The sequence below is a fragment of the Mus caroli genome, chromosome 17 (genome assembly GCF_900094665.2).
Source record: "Mus caroli chromosome 17, CAROLI_EIJ_v1.1, whole genome shotgun sequence".
Classification (NCBI taxonomy): Eukaryota; Metazoa; Chordata; class Mammalia; order Rodentia; family Muridae; genus Mus; species Mus caroli.
Window position 1 is genome coordinate 11044773 of NC_034586.1, and position 7504 is coordinate 11052276.

At 44.6% G+C, this 7504-nt stretch overlaps 1 long non-coding RNA gene across 1 annotated transcript in view; it reads right to left on the reverse strand.

Moving 5' to 3' along the window:
- LOC115029719 overlaps positions 1-3487 on the reverse strand; it is a 15764-nt gene extending 12277 nt beyond the window's left edge. The window contains exon 1 of the long non-coding RNA XR_003835269.1: positions 3428-3487. This is a non-coding gene — a long non-coding RNA (uncharacterized LOC115029719). The remainder of the gene's footprint in view (positions 1-3427) is intronic.
- Between the last annotated feature and the right edge of the window lie 4017 nt (positions 3488-7504).

The following is a 7504-nucleotide window of genomic DNA, read 5'->3' on the forward strand; positions in this document are numbered from 1 at the left end:
GACAGAGTGAGTTCCAGGACAGCCAGGGCTATAGAGAAACCCTGTCTTGAAAAAACAAAAACAAAAAAACAAAACAATAACAACAACAAAAAAAGAAAACAGGACACGTCTAGAGAGACTTAGGAGGGCCAGCAACATAGAATCTTAAAATAGCAAGTGAGAAATAATTTCTCAGATACAAAGGACTCCCAAGATTATCAATGATTTTTTTAAGAAGTCTTGGGAAATAGATGATACATTTATATATTCAAAATGCAAAAGAGAGACTGGAGAGGTGGCACAGCAGTCAATACCCACATACAGCATCTCATAACTGCCTGTGATGACATCAGTACCAAGGAGATCCAGTGCCTTCGGCCCCATGGGCACTTCATGAACATGGTGCACATGCAGACAAGCGGGCCCATTCACACAAATCACTTTTTTAAGTTATTGTAAGAGAAAACTTGTCAACTGAGAATTTTTTATCAGGCAAACCTATCTTCCTAGAAATAAGTACAAAGTTAAGGTATTCCCAGTAAGCATAAGCTACAGAGATTCCTTTATCATCATACCAGCCTTGTAGGAAATGCAAAATGAGCCAGTGAGCTGACTCAGCAGGTAACACTTCCTGGTGCAAGCCTGAGAACCTACCTCAGATGCCTACGCAGGCACAGTGGAAGGAGAGCCAACTCAGGCAAGGATGCGCTGTCTTCAGACACACACACACACACGTAATAAAAAAATGATAAACAGCTTAAAATCTTTAAAGGAAGAAACACAAAAGACAGTCCCCCAGATTGAAATGAAGCCCAGCCGTAACAAAACCAAATGAAGAACTATAGACCCCCCAGTAAAGGTAGTTACATGGCAGTTCAAAAGCTAAATTTATTGTAATTTTGATTTACAACTCTGCTTTTCCTATATGCTTTGAAAGACAAGTGCAATCTGTTACTGGCCATGTGATGTTTGAAGAAATAATTTACAGGGCACATTCAGACTGGGTTGTTATGATTTTGGGAAGATAAATGTAATTTCTACAGAAAGCAGATGAATTAGCTGCAGAGTCCACATAAGAGGAAATGATAAAGGAATCAAAACATCACTCTAAAAATATTGGAGGAAGTGAAGAGATAATTTATGACAGGCCATTTTGTGGGGATACAAAATGTAAATTTTTGCTTATTTTTGTAATCCTTGGCCAGAGGCCAAACTCACAGTGCTCTTTCCTCAGCCTCCTAATAGGATTACAGGTGTGCAACACCAGTAAAGTGGGTTCGTTTTTGGTAAAGGTGAATTTGTTTTTGTTTTACTTGTCTGTACGTCTGTATTGCTTGCATGCCTGATGCCCAGACACCAGAAGAGGGCATCAGCTCACCTAAGACTGGATAAAAAGACAGGTATTTAGTTTTGGGTTGAGTTTGGGTTGGGTTTGGGGCAGGGGGTATTAATTTATTTTGTGTATGAGTACATTGTAGCTGTCTTCAGACACACCAGAAGGGGGCATCAAATCCCATTACAGATGGTTGTGAGCCACCATGTGGTTGCTGGGAATTGAACTTATGACCTCTGGAGGAGCAGTTAGTGCTTTTAACTGCTGAGCCATCTCTCCAGCCCTAAAAGACAGTTTTAAACAGCCATGTGGGTGTTAGAAATTGAACCCATATATATGCTAAGCCTGGTGGTTCAGGTCTGTAATTATAATTAGTTAGAGGGCTGAAGCAGAAGGATTGCGAATTCACCGTCTGCCTGGGCTCTGGAGGGAGTTCAAGACCAGCCTGGGGAACTTAGGAAAACCATTTCTCAAAAAGGAGAAAGGGGTCAGCAGCGAGTGCTTGTCGTGCTTACACAACAGCTCTGTTCAATCCCCAATACTGGGCAGGAGGGGAGGGGGTTAAAGGAGGTGCATATATCCCAACTGACACAGAATGTTCGTCCCTGCCAAGTAACTAAAATGAGTTAGTCCCTCTGACCCCTTTTCCACATGATCTTCATGGAAAGTACTATTGAGAGTTCTTCCGTCTACCTCCTGATAACATATTCATGCAGGTTTTTTTTTTTCTATCGTGTGTTGAGAAACAGAAATCTGAAGGCATATTAACAGGTTATTAGGCCCTTCTCAAGCCTGATAACTACTGTTGACATTCCTGCAGTGGGCAAGAGACAGTGGATATTGCCTAAGGGGCCCGGCCAGTTTTTTATGTCAATTTAACACAAGTTAAGAGTTATCTGAGAGGAGGGGACCTCGACTGAGAAAACACCTCTATAAGATCAGACTGTAGGCAAGCCTGTAATTAGTGATTGGTGTGGCAGTACCATCCTCAGGCTGGTGGTCCTGGGTTCTATAAGAAAGCAGGCTGACCAAGTCAGGAAGAACAAACCAGGAGATAACAGCGCCTGCTTCCAGGTACCCACATGGTGTGCATTCTGCTTTGGTGTCCCTCAGTGGACTCTGATTCAGGATACATAAGCTAAATAAACCCTTTCCTCCCCAAGTTGCTTCTGGTCATGGTATTTCATCACAGCAATAGTAAACCCAACTAATATGCCAGGGTCACTAGAGGAAAAGTCCTGCAGGTATTGGTTTCAAATGAGCAGGAAATTCATGAATCCAGTCAATGTTACAATAGACCTGAGAGTAGAGACCAGGGACAGAATGAAGTCGTAGGGACACTGCCCACTGAGCTTTGTTAGGTCAAAAGCTAGCAGATTCTGCAGTCATGAGTCCAAGGAGAAAGTTCCACCTCTAGTGGCTGCAAAGCCCCATGTCCAATCCTTCACCAACCCTGGTGGATACATAGAGACTGTGAGAGCTGGCTAGCTGGTGGCTGTGGGAACCTAGAGATGTATCCTTGAAGGCTCGGTGGAGCACACCAGTATGAAATAGCCGTACAATAGTACCTGTATTACTGATTCTTTACCAAGACCCCTTGAACAAATCCCATATTCAAGATGATGGAGAGAAACATTTAACATCTCATTTGGCCATTACGAAAGTCAGCATTTGCAGAGAGTGCCTGAGCCACCGGAAGCTGAGGTCACTGAGTCATACAAGCCAGTACTCAACAATCATGAGACCTTATTTCCAACTTTTAAGTTCTTGCCACCTCTCAGGACACCGTTAATTCTCCCTTGATCCTATTCACAAAGGAAAGTGTGATTTCTGCTGTAAACAGCCACATAAACTAGAAGCTGGAAACGCAGACAGGCAAAGCAACAGCTGCTAAATGAGGCGGGGGTGGCTCCCGTGGCTACTGATGTGGCCTCTGGTTAAGCAAGACCAAAGCTGCACTGGGGTGTTGGTAGCCATACAGCAACCCCAGAACGCTAATTTCAGTCAGTGCCCTCTGACAATGCACCCCAATGAGAAGGGAGACAAGGAAATGTCAGGTTATGTCCCAGGCCCACCTCCTGCCCACCCTCCATCTGTGCCTGTGTCAGGGCTCACGGGAACATATGCTGCCTGTTGCTCACTGGCCATCTGTTCACAGAGCTGTGAAGTGTGCCCGTTACCTTGGTGATGGAACCCTTGATTGGCGCAACACCACAAACATTTGCTGCTCAGGTTCCACTTTTATCTGTGCTCTGGAATGGGGCTGGGGGAGGCCGAGGGGACGGGGCGGGGGGGGGCAAGCTGGAGGGACATGTGAGCTGAGAGGCCAGGCAAAGGGGAACAGGCTGGAGGAGGGGTGGGGTCCACGGTGAGCTTCTTTCCTAAGCATTCCTGTTTGTTCTCCCTAGCACCCCACCCACTGTCCCCGCCCCGACTCAGGCACAGCTGGGGGTGGGGCTGATGAATCTGAAAGCAGGGGTCTGCCTCTCTTTCCCAAGGGCTCACTGGGCCTGGCTCCAGCACTGGCCTGTTTCTGTGGAGTCTCGGCCTTCCATCCCAGCTCTGCCTCATGATAGGACATCTGTCTTCCCCCACCCTGTTGGATCTGGCGTGGGGGGGGGGGGGGANAAANAAGCTGTTATTAACAACAGTCAGTCCTGGGAAACATCCCTTGCTTAGTTTGAGTGATGGAGGGGGCTCTGCTATGGTCCTAGCAGTTCCAGGCCTCTGTCAAGGGTCAGGAAATTGGAACCACACCTTATAATAAGCCACCCCATTTATATTGCAGCAATCCCAGCATAGGACTGTCACCTTAGCACACAGTCGGAGTCAAAGTGGGCTCTCTCTGTTCTTTTTTTATTAGAAATTTGGGGATCAAGGGTCACAAAGTCTCAAGTCTATTTTCTTCTGCCATTGCACATTCTGATAGCAAACTGGCCAATATGTAGGGTACATTTAAGCACATAGGACCATGGGGACCACTTTGTTGTTTCATCTCAATGGGCAAAATTTGTTGGCATCTCCATCAGAAGGAAAGGCTAGACAGCTGTGGTCTAATTGCCCAGCTTCTCACATAACTGGAACCACAGACTGGTCCAAGCTCTGCTTGGGGTCTCTGGAGCCTCTTTGTCCAGTGTTTTCCAGACGTCCCCAGTAAGTAACCATTTAGGATGAGGAGAAGCCATGTCTCAGAATGGTGTCATTCCTTCACTGCCTGAAGCCTCATATTCCTAAAGTATCTCCCTGTGATCACAACTTCCAGAATCTTGATAAATCTATTTTAAAAAGCTTCTTTGTGGCATTTGAAAATGCCCAGATCTCAATCAGGACCTGGGCCTCACAGACCATATTATCAGTTTGTCCTTCCCCAGTTTAGTAGAGGCCTGCCTTTTCTCCTATCTCCTGAGTCCTCCAAGGCCAAAGGACCTCTTCTGACCTTAACACCACCCTTTGTGTCTTCAGCGTTCCTTCCTCCATAGCCAGACGTCTATTCAGCGCCTAGCTAAGCCTGTAAGAACCTCATTTCGTAATATGTCGATCACCTTCCTCAAAGACTTGCATATTCAGTCAAGTCCCTTATCATTGCAACTGTTGAACCTAAATAGCATCATTTAAATTAAAATATATTTAAACAACTTCCAAAAAACAAATGTGTCGGGCACCAAATGGATGTGAGAATAAGTCAAACTTGGAATTTCTACCAACTCCTAGTTTACACATTATCACAACTAGACTAAGACAAATTTCTTCACATCATTTACACTTTAATTTCTGTAGGTGTTCACAAAAGATCCATCTCCAAGGCAGAGAGGGAGGGTGAGTACACGATAATCTTGGCTATATAGTAAGGTTGAAGCCAGTCTGGGTCACATGATACCCTGTATTTTCAAACAAACAAATAAACCATACTCACTCTCCGATCATTAGTATGAGGAATGAGAAATCTCAGTTTTCATGTTATCTCCTCTGATTCCACTCCTGGTGTTTCTGACACAGACAAAAAGCCTCAAGTTTCCTTACTGAGCTAGCATGGCATTTCTATCCAAGAGATGAGTTTAAAAGACACCTTCTAAAAGCCCTTGTCTCAATAGCTGTGTAAAGTCCTGCATAAGGCCTTGGCAAACCGCATCTCACAGCTGAAAGCCAGACCACCTACTGGTAAAGGCTTGTAGAATCACTATTTAATAGAACAAGCAAGAGCAACAGCATGATCATTCAGAGTTAGACACTGACAGACAAGATGAAGTCAGGGTCTACCCAGTCTCTCTGTCTGCTGCTGCTGCTGCTGCAGCTGCTGCTGCTGCTGCTGCTGCTGCTGCTGCTGCTGCTGCTGCTGCTGCTGCTAAGGATTTAAGGGTGTGCTGTGGGATCCTGGCATATGCTCTCATGTGAAGGGAACACCGGAGTGTGCTCTCCTTGGGGGAAAAAAAAGATGAAGAAAGGGCAAAGGTGGAAAATGGGAAAAGTGAGGGTCCTTTGAAGATTATTGCACTATATATCTGGATAATTCCAGGGAGGCAACTGTAAAAAAAATACGTGAGAGAATTAGCAGGTGTAAAATTAGAAAAGTCAGAAGTCTTCTGGCTCAGAAATGGAATATCCACTGATCTTAAAGGGATAAGACTATAACTAAGAAGAAGTCTTGGAGACCCACAGGCCAGACTTGAAGTATTTCTAAGGGACACACAGAGTTAGGATACAAGACAACTTAGCCATTTTTGCAACATCCTTTGACATAACTAATGCAACACCTATTAAGGGATTTTTTTTTTCCTTAAGCAGACAGACTAAATCTAAGTGTCTGAGAAGAAATAGCCAAGAATAAATATGACAACTCTATAAACAGGAGGAAGTAATAAAGGAATTTATCCTATCAGATATTAACTTTCTCTGATGTGCCATTTAAATATGCTAGTAGCAAACAAGTAACTGGAAAATACAGAATTTTCAAATTATGTAAGGAAGATATTTAAAGTACTGCAGGATTTTCCTTGCCACGGTGTTAAGCTGATAATTTTCTAAAAATATGACAAAGCTTGACTGAACTCAATCAGAATTAATTCTAGGAAGATCGCAGGTTTAAATCCTATGGGTACGGTGGGGGCAGGTAGCAACCTAGAGGGCTAGAAAAGAAATGGGAGAAGTTTTTGTTGTGCAGAATCATAGTGGTCTAAATATAATACAACCAGAAGCTACAATAATAATAAATAGTATTGCACATGTTAAAAATATTTCTGCCTACTGCAAAAAAGGAAAGGAGCGCAACGGCTTATGGGAGAAACACAAGATGCTCAGCGCCTGTTGAAAGCCGAGTGGCCGCACACTGCCCCACAGAGGCTACGTTTGTGGCCCACAGATTTAAGCTGGGTCTCTCCAGCACTTCATCCCTTTTCAGAGGAAGAAACTTTGTCCTTATCCATCAGAATTAGACATACACAGAATTCTCTCACAAGTTCGATCTCTCTAAATTGATTCTCCTCCTTGATCCCTAGCAACCGCCTCTCTCCTCAACAGCTTCACAGAGGCTCCTCTCCTGCCTGAATGTGAATCATTTTCCCATCCTCTCTGTTCTTTACCCTCTGTATTAAGCAGCTCCTCACTGAGTGTTCAGAGTTCCTCCCTGCTGTGGCCCAGACATTCAAGGGAACAAACTATGACCTGGGAGCGCCCTGCCCCCTCCCCTGCCCCTGCCCCCTCCCCTGCCCCCTCCCCTGCCCCTGCCAAGGCTTGCTTCAGCCAGCCCTTCATACTTCATAAGTGAAAAGGGAAGCCATGTTATACAGATACATGAACAACTATAAGCACACATCACACATTTGTACCTCATGCCATGTGTCCACACACCATGCATAAAAACATTCAACACATGTATGTATTCATGCTCACCACATGGTCCACACGCACATACCCCACATAGTTGACATGGACATGACACATGTTTTTCACACATGCCACACACATACAAATACACATCGATATGAGGTGCTCCCAGGAGCCTAGCCTCTTCCACCTCCATTCCTTTGGTACCACAGTGGGTTCCTAGTTATTGACTAACTCCTGCTGTTACTTCTAAATCTGCCATATCCTGACCTCTTCTCTCCCCATCTCAGTTCTAATATCCAAGCTTTACCAGGAGTTATGAGTCAGGACAATGGGCTCTGATCTCCTGCTCATAAACACAACCAACTGAAG